Here is an 18,610-nt window from a genome sequence, read left to right on the forward strand (position 1 = left end):
CATCACGTTGTGTGTTACTGCCAAACGATTCAACTTTGGTTTCATCAGTCCACAAAATATTTTGCCAAAACTTCTGTGGAATGTCCAAGTGCCTTTTTGCGAACATTAAACGTTGAAAAATGTTTTTTTTATAGACAGCAGTGGATTCCCACATGGACTTTACGACGCCGGAGTCTTGTCCGCCTTTTTGTCTTCAGTCGTTTTTTTAGTTTTAAATTTTTTTTGTTTTTTTTTTAAACAATACCCTACAATGTAAAAAATACCTTATTGTACCTTGCAGTATCTAATGTTTTCACTTTATTTTATTAATATTACTGCCCTCCAAGTCTCGCAGCTTGTCAGTCAGAAGAGGGGTCAGGAATGACAGCACCACCTTTGTTGTCTTGGGGTTCCACTTCTCGTAAAACCGCCCATCAAAAGCCTGTGTAGGCAGTACACCGCAGAGTTGTCTGACAAGCAGATGGGGAAAGCTATCATGAAACAGCTCTGCGATGGTCTGGTAAGGATCGATCAGAGCCTTGGGAAATACAAAATCTTGTACTACCAATGTACACTCTACCAGAGGATAATGTGGCCCATGAAAATGAGTGAGATCTCCTCATCGACCATGAACAAGATGGATGGGAAAGCTCGTTCATCCGAAAGTGGTTGTGGCTTCCACATTGCCTCTCTGAAGTGGGCCTCTTTGGAAAAAAAACATGCTGCAGCTACCACTGAAGTCACTCCAGCTGGGCTACATGTAAGAGAAGGCCAGGTTGGTCCTCCAGCTTAAGGAGTCCACAGAAAAATCAGTACGGAACGCTAATGCCAAGGTTCTGGCTGGCCACAATTGGAATGCCCAGGCCGAGATCCACCAAGCCATCAGCCGATTACAACACCAGGAGATCGTAGGCAGAGTCCAGATAGGGAGAGTAGGTTTAGGATGGGGAGATGCACCACGTTTCTGGTCCAAACCCAACCGCAAGGAAAGGAAGGAGATGGTGGTAGCGGAGGTGACGAGGATGGAGGAAGACCGCTATAAAATCAAAGCTGTGTCGCAAGGTTGGCAAGGAGGCTGGACAACCTGGGAGGGGATCACACTCAGGAACATCAGTTGGTCAGATGTGTGGAAGATCCCACAGACAAGACTCAGCTTCCTCATCCGCTCAACCTATGACACGCTTCCCTGCCCTCGGAACCTCCACCAGTGGTTCAGGAGGGAGGAATTGTGTGCATTCCTCAATGCTCCCAACATAAGTCTCCAGCACATCTTGTCAGGCTGTAAGATCGCGCTCTCTCAGGGCCGCTACAGGTGGCACCATGACAAAGTCCTGAGGAAGCTAGTGCCAGAGGACTGTCAACAGGGAAGCAGATTTTCACCACCTGCAGAGGACTCCACCAACTTCGTTGAAGGAGTTAGGAGAAGCATCAGGCCAAGGACAAAACCAAGGCCCTTTTCCTCTGATCAGGAATGGAGTATAAGGGTTTACCTTGGCAGGAAGCTGCAGTTCCTCACGAAGATCACCATCACTTTTCTCTGGCCAGATATAGTCGTGTGGTCAGCTAAGGAAAGAGCAGCGTTCCTTATCCTATTATATGAGGTGCACACAGACTTTTCATTGTGTCAAAGTGTTATTTTGTCAGTGTTATCCCATTAAAAAAATATACATAAATATCTGCAGAAATGCAAGGGGTGTACTCACTTTTGTGATACACTGTATAATTACAATTGAAACCTGACGTCCACATACTGTGCATATAAATCACATTTTATGTCATGAAGCTTAGACTTGTGTACTAAATGTGATATGCACACCTGTGGACGCAAGGTCTTTATGCTTTTTTTCTTATTATTTTTGAAATGACCAAAAATAGTCTCTTGCCCTATGAAGGGTTAATAGATATACAGATAAAAACCCGACAGTCTGGGTTTCATATTGTTGTTATTTATAACACCCTTTACAAAAAACATTAATGCGATAAAAGGTTTTCCAAAAGCTACGTATGTTATTTTAGGTGCACGCACAAACACGCACAGGACCTACTCCAATAAGCACCACAGACACGCAGTGGGCGTGTCTTTATTCCAGCACGAGTAAATAGAAGCGCGCCTCGGTGCTCCCCAGTCAAGAAATGACCGAGTCTCTTCGCACCGGCACCAGCTATCACGCATCGGCTCCATCACTTCACGGCTTCGAACTCATAGCTTCCAGGACCCGCCAGGAATTATTCAGGTAAGGATCCTCTCCATGACATCCTTCTTTTTTGTTGTTGTTGGTAAAATGGTTTGCGTGAATGGTATTCGCACATCCTGAATATAAACGAGGACGTCATTTGTCCGCTGGGAGCCACAGGTGTGCGCCTTTTGACTGCCTCTAAAGATGCCGGTTTCCATGCCTTTTGTCTCAAGGTTGCTTTGGTGTCATCAAATAGAAACTATTAAACGCACTCCGCATGTAGTGCCAAGCGAGAGGAAGGTAGGTTTGAGACAGCCACATTTCCCTCACACTAACCGGCTTGGAAGTGCAAGCGTGATTGAGCAAAAAACAAGTAACGCACAGAATATTTGATTGTCCTGCTTGTTGTGATTGTGTTAAAAAAATAAAAAATAAAAAATAAAATCGGGGATGCAATTTCTGGAGAAATTGCTCGGAGATGTTTTGCTCTCTCTCTCATGTCTCGCCTCCTGTGGATTTGCAGTAACTTTCTATTCATTTTGGGGCATTTTAACTCATTAGCCGTCATTCACGGCGCGAGACGTCCAATCCGTATTGACTGGGAAGGGATGAATGAACGCAGTCAACATGGCCAATGAGCATAGGTGGAGTTTGACTTTTGGGGCAGGGGAGGCACAACATGTTGATGACCCCGAAACGCAGTGTCAGCAAAAAAATTAACTTTGAAGAATATTTATAATAACAAGTTGAAAATGAGCGGTTTTTGTTTCCCATCATTCATGTGGGGAATTCTAAATCAGGCTGCTTAGGCTATACTTTTCCCCAAGTTTGTCATCCACTAAATATGGTACGCCCACCGGTGTCTTGCCAATGTAGTTACCCCAGTCAAAAATTGTACCCTCTGGGCGGAGCCACTGCGCTGCACTGATTTGCTTGATTTGGGTGTTTTGGTGATGTAGTTATCTACGAGGTTTTAAAACATGGCACATCCATTAAAAAAAACATTTTTTTTTCTGTCGTATAACGTAACACACATACTGAGTGTAAAAAAGGCAATGTTCCACTGTTTTACTCGTTGGATGACCTATAGCTGTTATTATTGTAATTCAAGTCCTGTATAGAATTTCTCCAGTTTAATAAACGTCGATATCCAAAATATATAACTGTGGTTCTTTTCTGGCTTCGATTAATTGTTTAAGTCGACGTAAATCATAAATAATGTGTTTGTGTGCGCGCTCCCGTGGCCAGGGGACACAATTTTTGACGGGGGTAACTACATTGGCAAGACACGGATGGTGGCTCTGTTGTACAATTGGTGTCTTTAGTTGGGCAAATTGAAACTCCGCTCACCATTTGACTTGGTCTTAAGTGTTTCATGGTCCACATTTTTAATCTTTGGTTCATGGTCAGTAGTTGTTGTGCCTTTTGAAAGCTTAGGTTTGAAAAAATGTTTGTGTATCCATCTTGCCTCTTTGGTCTTCAAGTGGTTTTGGCTAAGCAAAGCAAATGACCGTATAAGGTGTAGTCACATGATCTGTTCGAAAAATATTTTGGCCCATTAAAAAAATAACTTTTTTTCCTGTTCATTTCATTCATGTTTCTTTTATTGCTTTACAACTATTAAAGACAAAATTTTACTGGAAAATTCTTAATTTTAAAATCATATACTTTATAGCAGGGGTCCCCAAACTAGGGCCTGCGGGCCGGAAACGGCCCACCTCACATTTGGTCCGGTCCCCTGAACAATACCAGAGAGCATTTTTTTTTCTCCCCCCAATAGTGTTATTTATTTCTTGGCTTTTTTTCTGTGAAGAACCCAGGGAGGGTTATTTAGTTATTATCTATTAAATTAATAGTGTTATCTAACAACAAAATAAATCTCTTACTCTTTCATCATCATTAAAGGAAACAAATAAATCCTGAATGTCCCCTGTTGATTCTCTGATCGGAGTCACAACTCCATAGCGTCGCCGGCTTTATACCACACACCCACAGAGGGATCCCCAGTCAAATGAACCCTTTTTCAGTTATTAATTTTTATTGTAATATAATATATTATTATTTTATTCACTTTTGTTCCGTGAAGAATCCATAAAGGGTTATTTGATTGTGGCTTTCTGAAAAACAATACATTTCTACATTTAGGCACTCCTGCAATCGTCACAATTTTTCTGTTACAAACTGACACCCGGCCCCTCATCAGAGAAGGGAAAAGTTATGTGGCCCTCACAGGAAAGTCAATTACATGCAATTACACTTTTAGGCCACGTGGGGGGTGGTGGGTGGGGGGCTGGCTCCCCTGGCACCCCCTGAAAATCCGCTTATGATTTTAGGGCATTTTAACCAAGGGCGTAGGTTTGGTCTCAACATTGGTAGGGACGATATACTGTAACAGCATAACCTGCATGTCCACTTTTTGCTGGGGATGGGACATTAAAAAGACCAAACAGATCGGGTGACTGGGGGTCAGGGCTACATTTCTCATGAATGTAAACCTAATTCATTGATAGGCCAAATAATCAATGCAAAATACACCTGTATTGACTGCTAACTTTCATATGTATTGGTTCAGGTGACACACTGTTCCATACAAACCTTTGTTTTAAAAAAATCACTAAAGAAACATTTTGAACACTTCCAGAATAATTGTCTGGATTTAATTACCAAATTTATATTTCAATATTTTAACATAACTTAAGTTATATTAAAATACACAATAAATTCAAACTTGTTTATAAATCTCTTATCCAGGAATGCAAAAAAATAACATTTGTCTTTAAACCACTAAACATTGTTGAGAAATTAATATAACATATTTAATATATAAATAAAATATAATTGAAAAAAAAAAAAAAAAAAAAAAAACCTCTTAGTCCGGGAATAAAAATAAATAAAAATTCAGCCTGCCGTCAGGTAAGACACTACTGCTTTTGTCCACAAGCACAGCCAAACTCAACAAAAAAATGAAAGCTGCTTTGGGCTGCTTTAAAACCACATAAATAAAATAAAAATGAAAATTGGAGAGAAAGGGATGAACCTCGGTTCACTACATTTCTCACAGTTAAAATAACGCTAACAGTAGAAAATACATACAGGAGGACACTTCTCGCTAAGCAGCGTCCTACGTTTTGCAGGGTAGCAAATTCACTCCTTTTATTGTCATGCTAACGCTGATACAGGTTGGATTTTCAGAAGCAAAAGTAGTGGTGTGTTCCCCACCTCCACAACATTGACATCTTTTTACATTAAATACAATGGCTGCGGCTGGCCGAAGAAAAACCCAAACCTTCTCATATCCCTCCTCTTCGAAGGGAGCGGAGGAGGCGGCGTGGGACAGGGGCTGTGGGTGCTTTTTTGTGTGTGTATATGTGTGTGTGTGTGTGGGGGGGGGGTTCAAGTCATCATCCATTCAAACGTGCATTTGAGGGGAAAAATGGACTGGCACACTCAGCAGTGAAAAGGGGCAATGTCTGAATTTAAAGAAAATCTCAGGCTCAAAAGGTGAGAATGGCTTTTTTTAAAAAACTTATTTTGAGGATTACGCACAAACCAAATTTCCTAGAACCAAATTTCCAAATGTAATTACTAGAAAATGACACAATTCACCATTGGGTGACGTTTGGTTCACTTCTGCGCAGCGGTTTGGGAGTTATCATCAATATTACATTTCTCTGCCAAAGTGCATAGATCTCGGCCTCAAAAGGTGAGAATGGCTTTTTTGAACTCATTTTGAGGATTGCGCACAAACCAAATGTCCTAGAACCAAAATTTCAAATATAATTACTAGAAAATGACACAATTCACCATTAGTGAAGTTTAGTTCACTTCTGCGCAGCGGTTTGGGAGTTATCATCAAAATTACATTTCTCTGCCAAAGTGCATAGATCTCGCGCTCAAAAGGTGAGAATGGCTTTTTTGAACTCATTTTGAGGATTGCGCACAAACCAAATATCCTAGAACCAAATTTCAAATTCAAAAAACGTCTAGATTTTATAAAAAAAAAAAAATCTTATTCCTTACCTAAAAATGTCATCATGCTTGATAACACACATCACTTAAAAGTTAGGTGTTTTTTTCCTACGTGTTCCAATTGATTTGTGTTAAGCTATTTATAATTTCTATTTAAGGTTTACGTTAGTGTACATTGTAATTCCTGATAGGATTTTGAGTTTTTGCAGTGTTCAAAATAAATGTATGATACCTGCTGTATTGGAGCTCATTAGGCACCAGTGCTACTTGGTAGAGATATCCCGATCGATTGGGTCCGATCACTAGTGATGGGACGAAATGAGCCGAGGTTCCGAAGCTTGTGTCGAGTAATGGGAGGGGGGTTTCCACGAAGCTTGTAGCGAGGCGCGCTTCATTTCGGCAAAACCCGGAAATGATGATGTGGGAAGCCTCGCCGCCGGCCGGCGGCGGCCGGCTGAATCTCGTGAGTGCTTCGGAAGTGATCCAACGTTTGGCGCATATTGCAAAAACAGGACAGACTACGGTATAAATTGGTTGCAAAACGCAATGGCGATCGCCTGTTATCTCACATTTTGTGGATTTCGGGCTCCTGTACTTGTTACATCTGTGCGCAGCAGTGGAACCGGTGCAATCTTTTTTCGAGCCTTGTCCTTTGCTTGTGATGGAACCTGCGCGAAAAGAGCGATCCTCCCCTGTATGGGAACATTTTGATTGCTTTCAATAAGGTAAGGGAGAAAAACTACTTTAATATAAATGTGAGTGTGTGTGTGTACCTATCTGAACCAAACATCAACAGAATGAACAATCCATTAGTGTACTGGGAGGCACAAAAGAATACCTACCCAAATTTATATAAACTGGCACTCACACATTTCTCTGCACCCCAGCTTCATTTGTGCCTTGTGAAAGAATATTTTCCTAAAGCTGGTGAAATATTTTCCAAAAAAAAAGAAACTGTTTAAAGCCAGCCACTGTGGGAAAGCTATTATTTCTAAATAAAAATGAATAACAAATTACCCTTAGCACTTGTTGTATTTTGTTCACATACTAAATTACTAACACAAGCACATTCATATCTTTGTCTTAAGCCATTGAATTCTTAACAATGTTGACCTCTTGGGCTTCTAGACCACTTGATGGCGCCATAGGGTAAATGAAGCACCATGAAGCTTTGCTACATGTGCAAACCAATTGGCTGCAAAGCTTCATTGCTTCATGAGGCTTCATTTGGCCATCACTACCGATCACGTCATTTTCAAAGTATCAGAATCGGCAAAAAAATATCGGACATGCCTTTTTTTTGATATATATATATATTTTTTAATTAAATCGTTTTCTAATTGTATTTAATGTTACAGACATAATAATATGTTACACTCATCCAGAGTCTGTAGTTTAGTCTTAAGGTAGTGTAACCCAAGTGTCAGCGCCTCCCCGCGTTCCGCTCCCACCTCTGATCAGGCTGGGACACGAACCCACGCATCGCGACGATTCTACTTGGCAGGCAAGGACGGTAACCACTGCGACAAATAAGCTCGAGCCAACGGCGCTGCCGTTAGCATCCTTTCATGAAGGAATCGGCGGGAAGGTTTCCACGTTCCACAACGGATAACATGTGTACCGTTAGACTCTCCCCCTGAAACCTTCGCTGCCGATCCCGGACGAGCCCCCATTTGTACCCCGAGTGTCAGTGCCACCCCGCATTCCGCTCCCACCTCTGATCTGGCTGGGACACGAACCCACGCACCGCAACGATTCTACTTGGCAGGTAAGGACAGTAACCACTGCGCCAATAAGCTCGAGCCCCAACGGCACTGCCGTTAGCGTCCTTACATGAAGGAATCGGCGGGGAGGTTTCCACATTCCACAACGGATACAATGTGTACCCGTTACAGTAGGGTTATCAAATTTATCCTGTTAACGGCGGTAATTAATTTTTTAAAAAATTCATCACGTTCAAATATTTAACGCAATTAATGCATGCGCTGCACGACCCACTCACGCATTGTCGCGTTCAATCTGTAATGGCGCCGTTTTACCTATATATAGAGCTAAAAGGCAGCGTAAAATGAGTAGAGTGAATTTTGCCAGCCTTTGGTGCCTTTTTTTAATTGGCTAAAGCCTTACAATCCCTCTCCCTATGATTAGAAATATCGTGGGAAGCAATGTGGGGAAGAAAGGTAGAAATTGATCTTTTTCTTAACACCCTATGTTGTTTCCCAACGCAGAGAAGATATATCAATCGGTACCACTACGCACAGTCATGGTTGCACTTCCCATCATGCATTTGGGCATGGCTACAGTATAATTTACTGAAAGCTCAACAAATACACTAGATGGCAATATTTAGTCACAATATACAAAGTCACATTTATCCTTTAAGAATTACAAGTCTTTTTATCCGTGGATCCCTCTCACAGAAAGAATAATATAAATGCCATCTTGAGGATTTATTGTCATAATAAACAAATACAGTACTTATGTACTGTATGTTGAATGTATATATTCGTCCGAGTTTTATTCATTTTTTTCTTAATTAATTGCCAAAATGTATATGATCGGGAAAAATTATCGGGAATGATTGGAATTGAATCGGGAGCAAAAAAAAAAAGCAATCGGATCGGGAAATATCGGGATCGGGAGATACTCAAACTAAAACGATCGGGATCAGATCGGGAGTAAAAAAACATGATCAGAACAACCCTACTACTTGGTGTTCTATCCAGCAATAACTACTGAGCTATATGTGACAGTTAGCTTTATTATGGTTTTATTTTACACACTCAAGACTCTTTGGGCTGTGTTTTTAAAGATTAAATAAAGCCTGTATGTAAAACACGTTAGCCACGCATCGACAGTAGTCATAATTGATAGGGCTAACATTATGTTAGCAAGGTACAGCAACGTTAATCTTATTTATTAGCGCTGAGAAGTTTACTGCTTTAAGATGGTGGCTGTTTCCTAACGCCAGCGAGTTGGTCATTTCGCCTCTAGTTCTATATACTGTACATGTGCTAACGCCGTCGAGTCTGTCATTTTGCATCTAGTTCCATAAACATGTGATATCTATGAGACGCATCAGACGCTACCACCTTAGCATCATGCGGGCGTAGTTTGTAGCGGCTGTTGGCTGCAGTCAGATATTATCACTTCCTCCTCTACGCACGTGATGTCAGCGCGTTGTCTCGACTCAGCCTTTAAAAGTAGTCCGGGCAAAACAGGGTGCTTAGAGCTGGCAAAATGGCACGATTCCTCGAGGCGAATAATACATTTTTTTAACTCGAGTTACTCCAGTATTCGTTTCAGCCCTACTTTATTCTACATATTAGATTTTGCTTTTTTTTTTTTTTGCCAGCGATGCCAACAGTAGCTCTGCCATTTTCACCAATGAGACGTTGCAACAATAATCAAATGACTCCATTATACCAATCTTGCTTGCAATCAAGTTTGCTGTTCTATGATCATGCCAGCCTGTTCAATCATGTGGCGTCTTTAAAGCACCGTAAAAAAATAAGTATTTGACATAACCATGACTCGAAAGCGTGTTTTTATTTAGCACTGATTGACCACGGAAAAACCAGAGACACGATCCTTTTAGTTTCATATTAGGAAATATGTATACTCCATTAGAGAGCACTCATGTTCTTTGGACGAATAATGCTTCATTTCTGTAGATTTTTTTTCACTCTCGCAGTGATTCAATGTTTTTTTTCCCTTTCATTGTTTAAAAAAAATCAAACATCGTAAGCAGTTACTCACAGTGTTACTCATTACTTGAGAATTCTTTTCTCCAGATACGTTTTTACTTGTAAATGAGTACATTTTTGGATGACTACTTTTACTTGAGTAATATTATTTCAAAGTAATGCCACTTTTACTTGAGTCAAAGTTTTGGCTAATCGACCCATTTCTGGAGATCGTCAAAAGAAAGAAGCAAACCAAAAAAAAAAAAAATGTTTTGAACTCTCAGCATTTTTAGAAGATCAGAATCGGGTGGAAATTATTTTGTTTTTACATATTTTTTCCCCCTATGGCTACCAAGCAAAAAAACTAATTAAGAAAGACAAGGATATTGTTAAAAGAAACAAAAGTATGTTCTGTATAAACTAATTAAAAAACATTAATAAAATGCCAAGGTATGGGATTGGTCCTTGGTATTGGCAGATACTCAAAGTAGTTTTGTAGTTTTTGAATTCATTCTTGTATTAATGATTGCAAGTTGTCCAGGCCCTGAGGAAGCAAAACAGCCCCAAATCATGATTCTCCCTCACCATGCTTCACGGTGGGGATGAGGTGTTGATGTTGGAGAGCTGTTCCATTTTTCCTCCACACATGACGTTGTGTGTTATTCCCAAACAATTCAACTTTGGTTTCCACAAAATATTTTGCCAAAACTTCTGTGGAGTGTCCAAGTACCTTTTTCTGAACATTAAACGAGCAACAATGTTTTTTTTAAACAGCAGTGACTTCCTCTGTGAAGTCCTCCCATGAATACCATTCTTGGCCATAGTTTTACATATAGTTGATGTGTGCACATAGATATTGGACTGTGGCAGTGATTTCTGTAAGTCTTTAACAGAAACTTTGGCGTTCTTTTGTACTTCTCTGAGTATTCTGCACTGAACTCTTGGCGTCATGTTTGGTGAATGGCCACTCCTTGAGAGAGAAGCAACAGTACCAAACTCTCTCCATTTGTAAACTTCTCTGACTGTTGATTGATGAATCCAGAATTTTAGAGATGGTTTTGTATCCTTTCCCAGCTTTATACAAATCAACAATCCTTGAGCCATGATGCACATCTGACAATGCTTCTCATCAAGACAATTCTTACCAGGTGTGTGTTTTATAGTGGGCAGGGCAGCTTTAAACCACTCATCAGTGATTGGGTGCACACCTGACTTAAATTGTTTGGTAAAAAATTGTTTCAATTGCTCTCTAAGTCTCCCTAGGCAGAGGGTTCACTTACTTATTTCCCCCCTTCTGTCATTGTTTGCATGCTATGTCCATTAAAATATGAAAATCACAGACACTGTTTTTTCATCCGTGTGATTTTGACAAAGATCAGATCACATCTGATGGTGATTTTATGCAGAAATGAGAGCAATTCCAAAAGGTTTAGATACTTTTTCATACCGCTGTCAATATATCGATTTTTTTATGGCATCGAGCCAAACGGAATGACTAAAAATACTGATGCCATTGGATGACTCACTCCAGCAGCCACACAAAAAGAACACTTGACATTGTTTATCACAATGTGCGTGAAGAGGTTGTAGTGAATTCTTAGTCAAGTGCACCATTTACCGGGATTGATAGTGAAGTGCGTGTCATTGTAGAACCCATTCACAGCTGTTTTGTAATCTGCCCATAATATTAAAGGTTGGAGAAAGGCCTTTATGCCATCTCAAGCTACTGATTTATGAATATATTGTAAAAAGGAGAGTTTTGATATGTATTTATAGATGCAAATGTCAACTCAGTACAGTTATTCTGTAAATGCAGACCTTTCAAGCTGCAGCTGGTACAATAACATATTTATGTTTTGTTTCATTTTACAATCTGTTTCTCAAGAACGCGTCGATGTCGAAAAGATCGTGTGTCGAAGCGATCGTATGTCGAGGTACCACTGTACTTTAATGCGTGTTTCGTCGTCTTCTACATTTTGTTCTACGTCGTTCTATTTTCGGTTACTTCTTTGTGAGCATTTGTAATTGGCAGTTATCTAGAAGGATAACAGGCATTTGGAAACTAAATCTCTAAGAGCACATTTGCACATTATTTCTTAATACTCTCGATAACGATGCCTGCTTTTTAGTGGCGTACCGAAGCTCCTTCAGATACTTGCATCAGTATAACACTAATACATTATATAGTATCGTAGTTCATATACTGTATAGGCTGCACCTGGCTATAAACTGTCGCTGTCCATGTATTAATATGAGATATCTAATTTACCAAATAAACATGCATCAACACGCCGTGTGGCATGCTCTCATTCATATGCAGCGGCCTGTCACTACAGCGCTCACTGCAGAGGAGTGGCATGGATGGGTGTCGTCCACACAGGAAGCCTCTCCTTAAGACAATGCACAAAAAAAGCCAGACTGGAATTTCCGATGCTCCGCTTGTCTCTTCAGAATTCCCCACAGGTGCTTAATCGGGTTCAGATCAGGAGACATACTAAGCCACTGAATCCCATAGTTGGCTGGAATAGGCACCTGTACCTCCGCGACCCTCGTGAGGATAAACGGAATGAATGAATACAATTTAATTTCAATAATAATCTAATATAACAATAAAAATGTATTTTGAAATAACACATTTTGAATTAGTATGTTTTTGTCAAAGTACACACATTTCTGGGCGACTAAATTTTTTTTGGTCTGAGAATTCCAGTCGTTTTTGCTGTTTGAACGATGTCGATTGATTAAATAATGTGGGCTGGGCGGGGCCCTGAAGAAATGCCATTTATTTACTAAGGCTACCATCAATACAAAGCTCTGGTTTTATACTCGACCATAGCTGTGCCTTCAACAAAAACTAAGTCAAAGTATCTAAACATTTTTTAAACCGGCCATTTGAAATTTCAAAATTACAAATCTGCTTGTTCCAAACAGTCCTGTGATTCCAATTTTCTTCAATGTTTTCACTATAACTCTTAAGTTTCCGTCTTCATGGTGTAATTCTACAAAATAAACAGTGATCCATTAAACTCATTGCTGCTTGGAAGGCAGCCTGATATGCTTCTGTTAGAGTGTTGTAGCACTAATTCTGATGCTGTTTTCCCTGGTGAGACCCTCAAAATACTGGCTTTATTTCTGAAATTTATGTCTCTGTGTTCTTGTTGCAATTTAGTTACGTTGTCAGGCAGAGTTTGCATATAAAATAATGATTAATAGAGGAAGTGCGCTTTCATTTTTGGTAAACAAATACATTTTTGAACAAATGCGGCTTTGCTGTTATTTATCTCTGGTGGAAGTAAAAAATGAGCCAAACAAGACATCTCTGGTCTCTTCAAACTAAGCAGAATTGCACTTTCATTTCAAACTAAAATACCTTAGTTTAGCATCAAACGGTCTTAAAAAATAAATAAATGAGGATCTACAGTGTATTAAAAGTGACTACACCGCATGGGAGCTACACACATCCCTAAATGTCCAAATTGAGTACTGCTTGTCATTTTCCCTCGAAAATACAGTATCATGTGAGTCATTACAGAGTGCTCTCAGCATTGCTGCAGAGATTGAAGAGGTGGAGGGGGGGTCATTCCCACCACCATGCTCGACTGTAGGCATGACACACTTATCTTTGTACTCCTTCCCACATTTTGGAGGGAAAATGACAAGCAGTACTCAATTTGGACATTTAGGGATGTATGTAGTTCCCATGCGTTGTACTCACTTTTGTTGCCATGAGTTTATATATTAATGGCTATATTTTGAGTTATTTTAAGAGGAAAATAAATGAACTCTATTTTCATTGTGTCAAAGTGTCATTTTGTCAGTGTTTTCTCATGAAATGATATACTTAAATATGCGAGGGGTGTACTCACTTTTTGATACACTGTAAGTACAACAAAAGAACAATTAGCTAACTTGTACAGCAAAAACTAAGCTTAAGATTAAGCTAGCAGACTAGCTTAAATCATAGACTTCATAATGATATCGACGGGACACGGGGCCGATTAAGAGGGGGCCGGCATTGTTGGCGTGGCCGTCAAAGCTGACAGAGTGGAATCACAGACAGTGAGATTTTTTTGTCAAAAATCCTTGTGAATAGATGCTTAAATCCCTGAATTCTTTATAGATATGGAAGTAAAACAGTCTCGATTCTTGGTTAAAAGCAAAAAAACAAACAAACATGTAGTTAGCATTTATTTTATGTAAATACAGTATATCGAAGAACAATGCTAGTCTGTTAGTCAATGTGGTGGGCGCCATATATGTATACTGACCTTTTCTGGTGAAAATTCTTGTGAATAAATGATTAAATCCCTGAATTATTTATAGATGTTACCTCCCTTGTGTGACTCTTGGAGTGACGTGTGGAAATCACAACTGCTCAGGACATAGGCGGAGTTTGACTTTTGGGCAAGGGAGGGCACAACATGTTGATGACCCCAAAACACGGTATCAGCAATAAAATTAACTTGCGAGAATATTTATAATAATAAGTTGAAAATGAACGTTTTTGTTTCCCATCATTCTTCAGGGGAATTCTAAATTAGACTGCTTAGGACAGCTATATTTTTCGCCAAGATCCTCATCCGTTGAATACGGTACGCCTGCCGGTGTCGAGCCAATGTAGTTAACCCAGTATAAAAATGGTATCCCCTGGGCAGAGCCATATGGAGGTAGATTTGTGTCTTCATTACTCGATAAAAAAAAGAAAAAGGTGATTGAATGCAAAAATAAATTTGAAACTCAAAAATATGCATTTGAAAGCTATTTTTCTTTTGAAATTTGTTTGGGATTAAAGCAACTTCATTGATAAAAGTAATGTTTTGCGTTTGGGCCACATTTTGGCTAGGACATTTGTGTCTTTATTATTCAATCAAAAAATAACTTGCTTCAAACAAAAAATATATATTTTCAAACGAAAAATCACTTCAAACAAAAAAAGAAATTTCAATCATAGAAAAAAAGTTTTTGAATGCGAAAAATATTTGAGACTCAAATATTTGCATTTGAACACTAAATTTTTAATTTAAAAAGTTTTCTTTGATTTTAGCAATCCTTTTTCTGTTTGGGCCATATTGTGGGTAGGACATTTGTGTCTTAATCATTCAATCCGCCAAGAAGTTGCTTCAATCTAAAAAAATATTTTCAAACAAAGAAAAAAATCATTTGAAAAATAAAATTGCCCTCCACTTATTTTATTTTAAATAAAATGCAAAGCAAAAGACCGGTAAAGGTGCGAGTCACATGATCTGTTCGAAAAATAATTTTGACCTATTATAAAAATAACTTTTTTTGTTCATTTCATTCATTTTTTATGTTTGCTTTATCGCTTTACAACTTTTATATACCATATTGGCCCGAATATAAGACGGCCCTGATTATAAGACGACCGCCTCTTTTTCAAGACTCAAATATGAAAAAAGACTTTTTGAACACCGAATTAATTTTTATTCAGAAATTAATTCCAGTACATCTGAAACATGATTATAACGATATATTTGAGAGAAAAAGCATGTTGTTTTGCCTCATTCAAACCTTAATATCTGAACATTTAAATATGTAAACTAAAGTGCATCAGATTCGTAAATTAATGGCTTCTGGTTTTTGAAATGTAAATTGACCAATCTTTTGTGATGAAACAATAAAATTGCAATAACTGCATTAACCATCAAAGCGAAGTCTAACTAACTGTAGTCTTGAAACAAATCTGAATAAGGAAAAACATTGCAACAATATAACACAAACTGGTTAAACTTGAGAGTAGCTGAGATCTGTCATGACAGAACATCGCTTCAATGATATCTGGCGCCATCTAGCGTCGTGAATGGGTATACTGTCTAGACCAGGGGTCCCCAACCTATTCCACAAAGGCACACTGTGGGTGCAGGATTTCATTCCTACCAAACAAGATGACAACACTTTTTCCCCAATCTGGTGTTTTACAAGTGCAATCACTTGATTGCAGTCAGGTGTGGCTTGTTTTAGCAGAAGCCTCATTGGCTCAACTGCCTCTGCTGGATCGGCTGGAACAAAAACCAGGACCCACAGTGTGCCTTGAGGACTGGGTTGGAGAACCCTGGTCTAGACCGTGAATATAAGATAACCCCCACTTTGTCTTATTTCAATGCAAAAAACACCGTTTTATATTCGAGCCAATACGGTATATACGAAAGTCAATTACATGCAATGACACTTTCTGGCCACTAGGGCCCCCCCTCTTGGACTCCGCCTATGGCTTAGGATCACTTTTTAACTTGTGGCGTTTATTGCCAGGAACACAAACATGTCCGGCTGCCTTGAATGTCGCCACACACACACGCACGCACGCACGCATGCACACACACACATTCACTACAGCGCGCGCTTCCTTATCTCCCCGCCCGCACATGCGCACACGGAGCCTGCCGGTTCCAAGGCAGCACCGGCAACACACTAGTAGATATGGACGTGAAACAGTTTCGATTTTTGGTTAAAAGAAAAAAAAAAAAAAGTACAGTTAGCATTTATTTTACTTAAATATGTCCAAACACAATGCTAGTCTGTTCGTCAATGTGGCGGCAGGCTTACAACACAGAGCTTTTTACGATGAAAATTATTATGAATTAATGCCAAGATCCCCGAAATATTTATAGATATGAATGTAAATCAGTCTCGATTCTTGGTTAAAAGCAAAAAACTGGGCAGTTAGCATTTATTTACACAAATATGTCGAAGAATGATGCTCGTATGTTAGACAATGTGGCAGCAGCCTTATAACAAATAGCTTTTTATGTTGAAAGTTCTTGTGAAAAGAATCCTCGATCAATCAATCCTGTGACAATCCTTCCTGTTTGTATGCGGTATAGCTTTCATAATTTTTCAACCTAAATCCGGCGTTGGATGGCTGCATATCTCACTGCGACCGACTGTGAATAACTGAAGCGGATTGTGGGATGGCCCCCTACTTGAAGTCGTGGCGCAGTGAAGGTCGAATCTGACCCATCAATATCATTATGAAGTCTGCTTAAATGCTGTAAAATGCTAACATTTTTTTTAACACTCCTCTGAACAAATCATTCAAACGCATATTCACACACAAAAAACACAGCTAAATATACCTATAAACTTAATTATGGATGCAAAAAAACCCATTAGCTTATGTTGTTCTTAACAGGGAGCAGCTGGATTAAGCCATGTTAGACGAGGTTTTTACTGTTAACCCTAGAGGGCAGTGTACCCACCCAAATGAATACAAATAAATGCAAACACTTTCAAAACTAACTTTTATCACGCTATTTTTATTAAACAAATACTTAAAGAAGCAAATTTTTATTCAAAGCTTTTTTCTAATCAAATTAGTCAAGTTAATCATTTAATCATTGCAGCACTATTTTTATTTGTAATACATTATAATTCATTTATTTGTGAAATTACAGTAAACACCTATCCTCTGCGATCTAGGGATTTGGACTTTGAGTCAGCAAAAGGATGGAAATAGTTTTTTTTTTTTTGCTATTCACTTCTCACTATGAAACTTTTCACATGAAAGCAATCTGAAGAGCACGACTTTTGGCAGCTATGAAGCTCTAATTTTCCAATGTAGGTTGTAGTTTCCACTTGTGCAAACACACAGAAAGACAAAGAGAAGTCCTGGCAGAGAGCTGGCATCAACGATGAAACAGACGTCCAAAACCCACAGTTTACTTGAGAAAAACTTTTTGAGGCTTTAAGGAAATATGTTTCCTCTGGTCAGGCCTGTTGGATACTCATTTGAGATGCCCCGTGTTCTGCATGAGAGGAATATCCGCACCACAGTGGGCTTTGTTGCACTGGCAGAATTCAAAGCTAATCTTTTATGCATCTATCCATTTTTGAATGAAATGTGAAATTGTTCAGAGCAGTTGTTTTTCTATCGTTACCAGCTGTGCTGCTTTATAAATCGATTGGGTAATGAAGTGAAATGTCATTCAAAGTGCAAGAAGTCTTTCATGAAACCCCGATTTAAAATCAGTAACATGCTTTATAAAAGAATTGTACTTGCTGCATGTTTAACTGATATGACTGAATCATAAACCACTCAAATACTGTATTTTCAGTAACATGAGTCCTTAAAGGAGAAATATATAAGATTTGCACTTCAATTATTCACTAGGATCTGCAATTTTCTGGGGAAATTACGATGGTGTTTGGCTGTGGTAGATAGAGATCTATCAGGTCACTTCCTGTTGATTTGGGGAACATTTCGGGGACACATCCTTAGGCAGGCATGAAAATCTCACCTTCTGGCGAAATTCACCATTTTGAAGTAAAAAAGGGTGACCTACATGAATTGTGTAGATCTGTGGAGAAAATTTTGAAGGTGGGGGGGGGGTCGGGAAATTTTTTAAATGTCAGACGCTTGGTATACAAGCGGGGAAAGTGGCACAAAGCCAAAAAAGTGCACCAGAGTGGCCAAAACATTGACTAATTTCAAAGATACAGTGGAGGGTACACCGTTGTTTCCTGTCTCTTCAATGCCAAGCTTGGCTGCACGTCGGCCTTAAATGAACACCTTAAGCGCCGTCACCCAGCTGTAATTTTAGAAGATGACAGGAGACTATTACAAGCTGGCAGATCGTAAGTCCATCCAACTAACTCACGACATGTTTTATTGAAGTTGCTAAGCCTGTCGCGATATGCAATGAGTCCATTTATCGCACAGTAAATAAAAATGAGGGCGGTTATTTCATGGCTGTTTTATCACCGCGCGCGCGTGCGTGCATACTGTACATTTGTGCGTGTGTGCTGATGGCATATGAGACTCCAGTTCCTTTCACAGAAGTTAAT

General features: G+C 39.4%; 1 protein-coding gene across 1 annotated transcript in view; it reads left to right on the forward strand.

The window, feature by feature from the left end:
• The first annotated feature begins 2,077 nt into the window (after window positions 1-2,077).
• The window catches only part of cemip (cell migration inducing hyaluronidase 1), a 293,578-nt gene continuing 277,045 nt past the window's right edge, over window positions 2,078-18,610 (forward strand). The window contains exon 1 of the mRNA XM_057839754.1: window positions 2,078-2,213. The gene's annotated coding sequence lies outside the window, so the exon portion shown is untranslated. The remainder of the gene's footprint in view (window positions 2,214-18,610) is intronic.

Source organism: Corythoichthys intestinalis, chromosome 1 (genome assembly GCF_030265065.1).
Source record: "Corythoichthys intestinalis isolate RoL2023-P3 chromosome 1, ASM3026506v1, whole genome shotgun sequence".
Lineage (NCBI taxonomy): Eukaryota > Metazoa > Chordata > Actinopteri > Syngnathiformes > Syngnathidae > Corythoichthys > Corythoichthys intestinalis.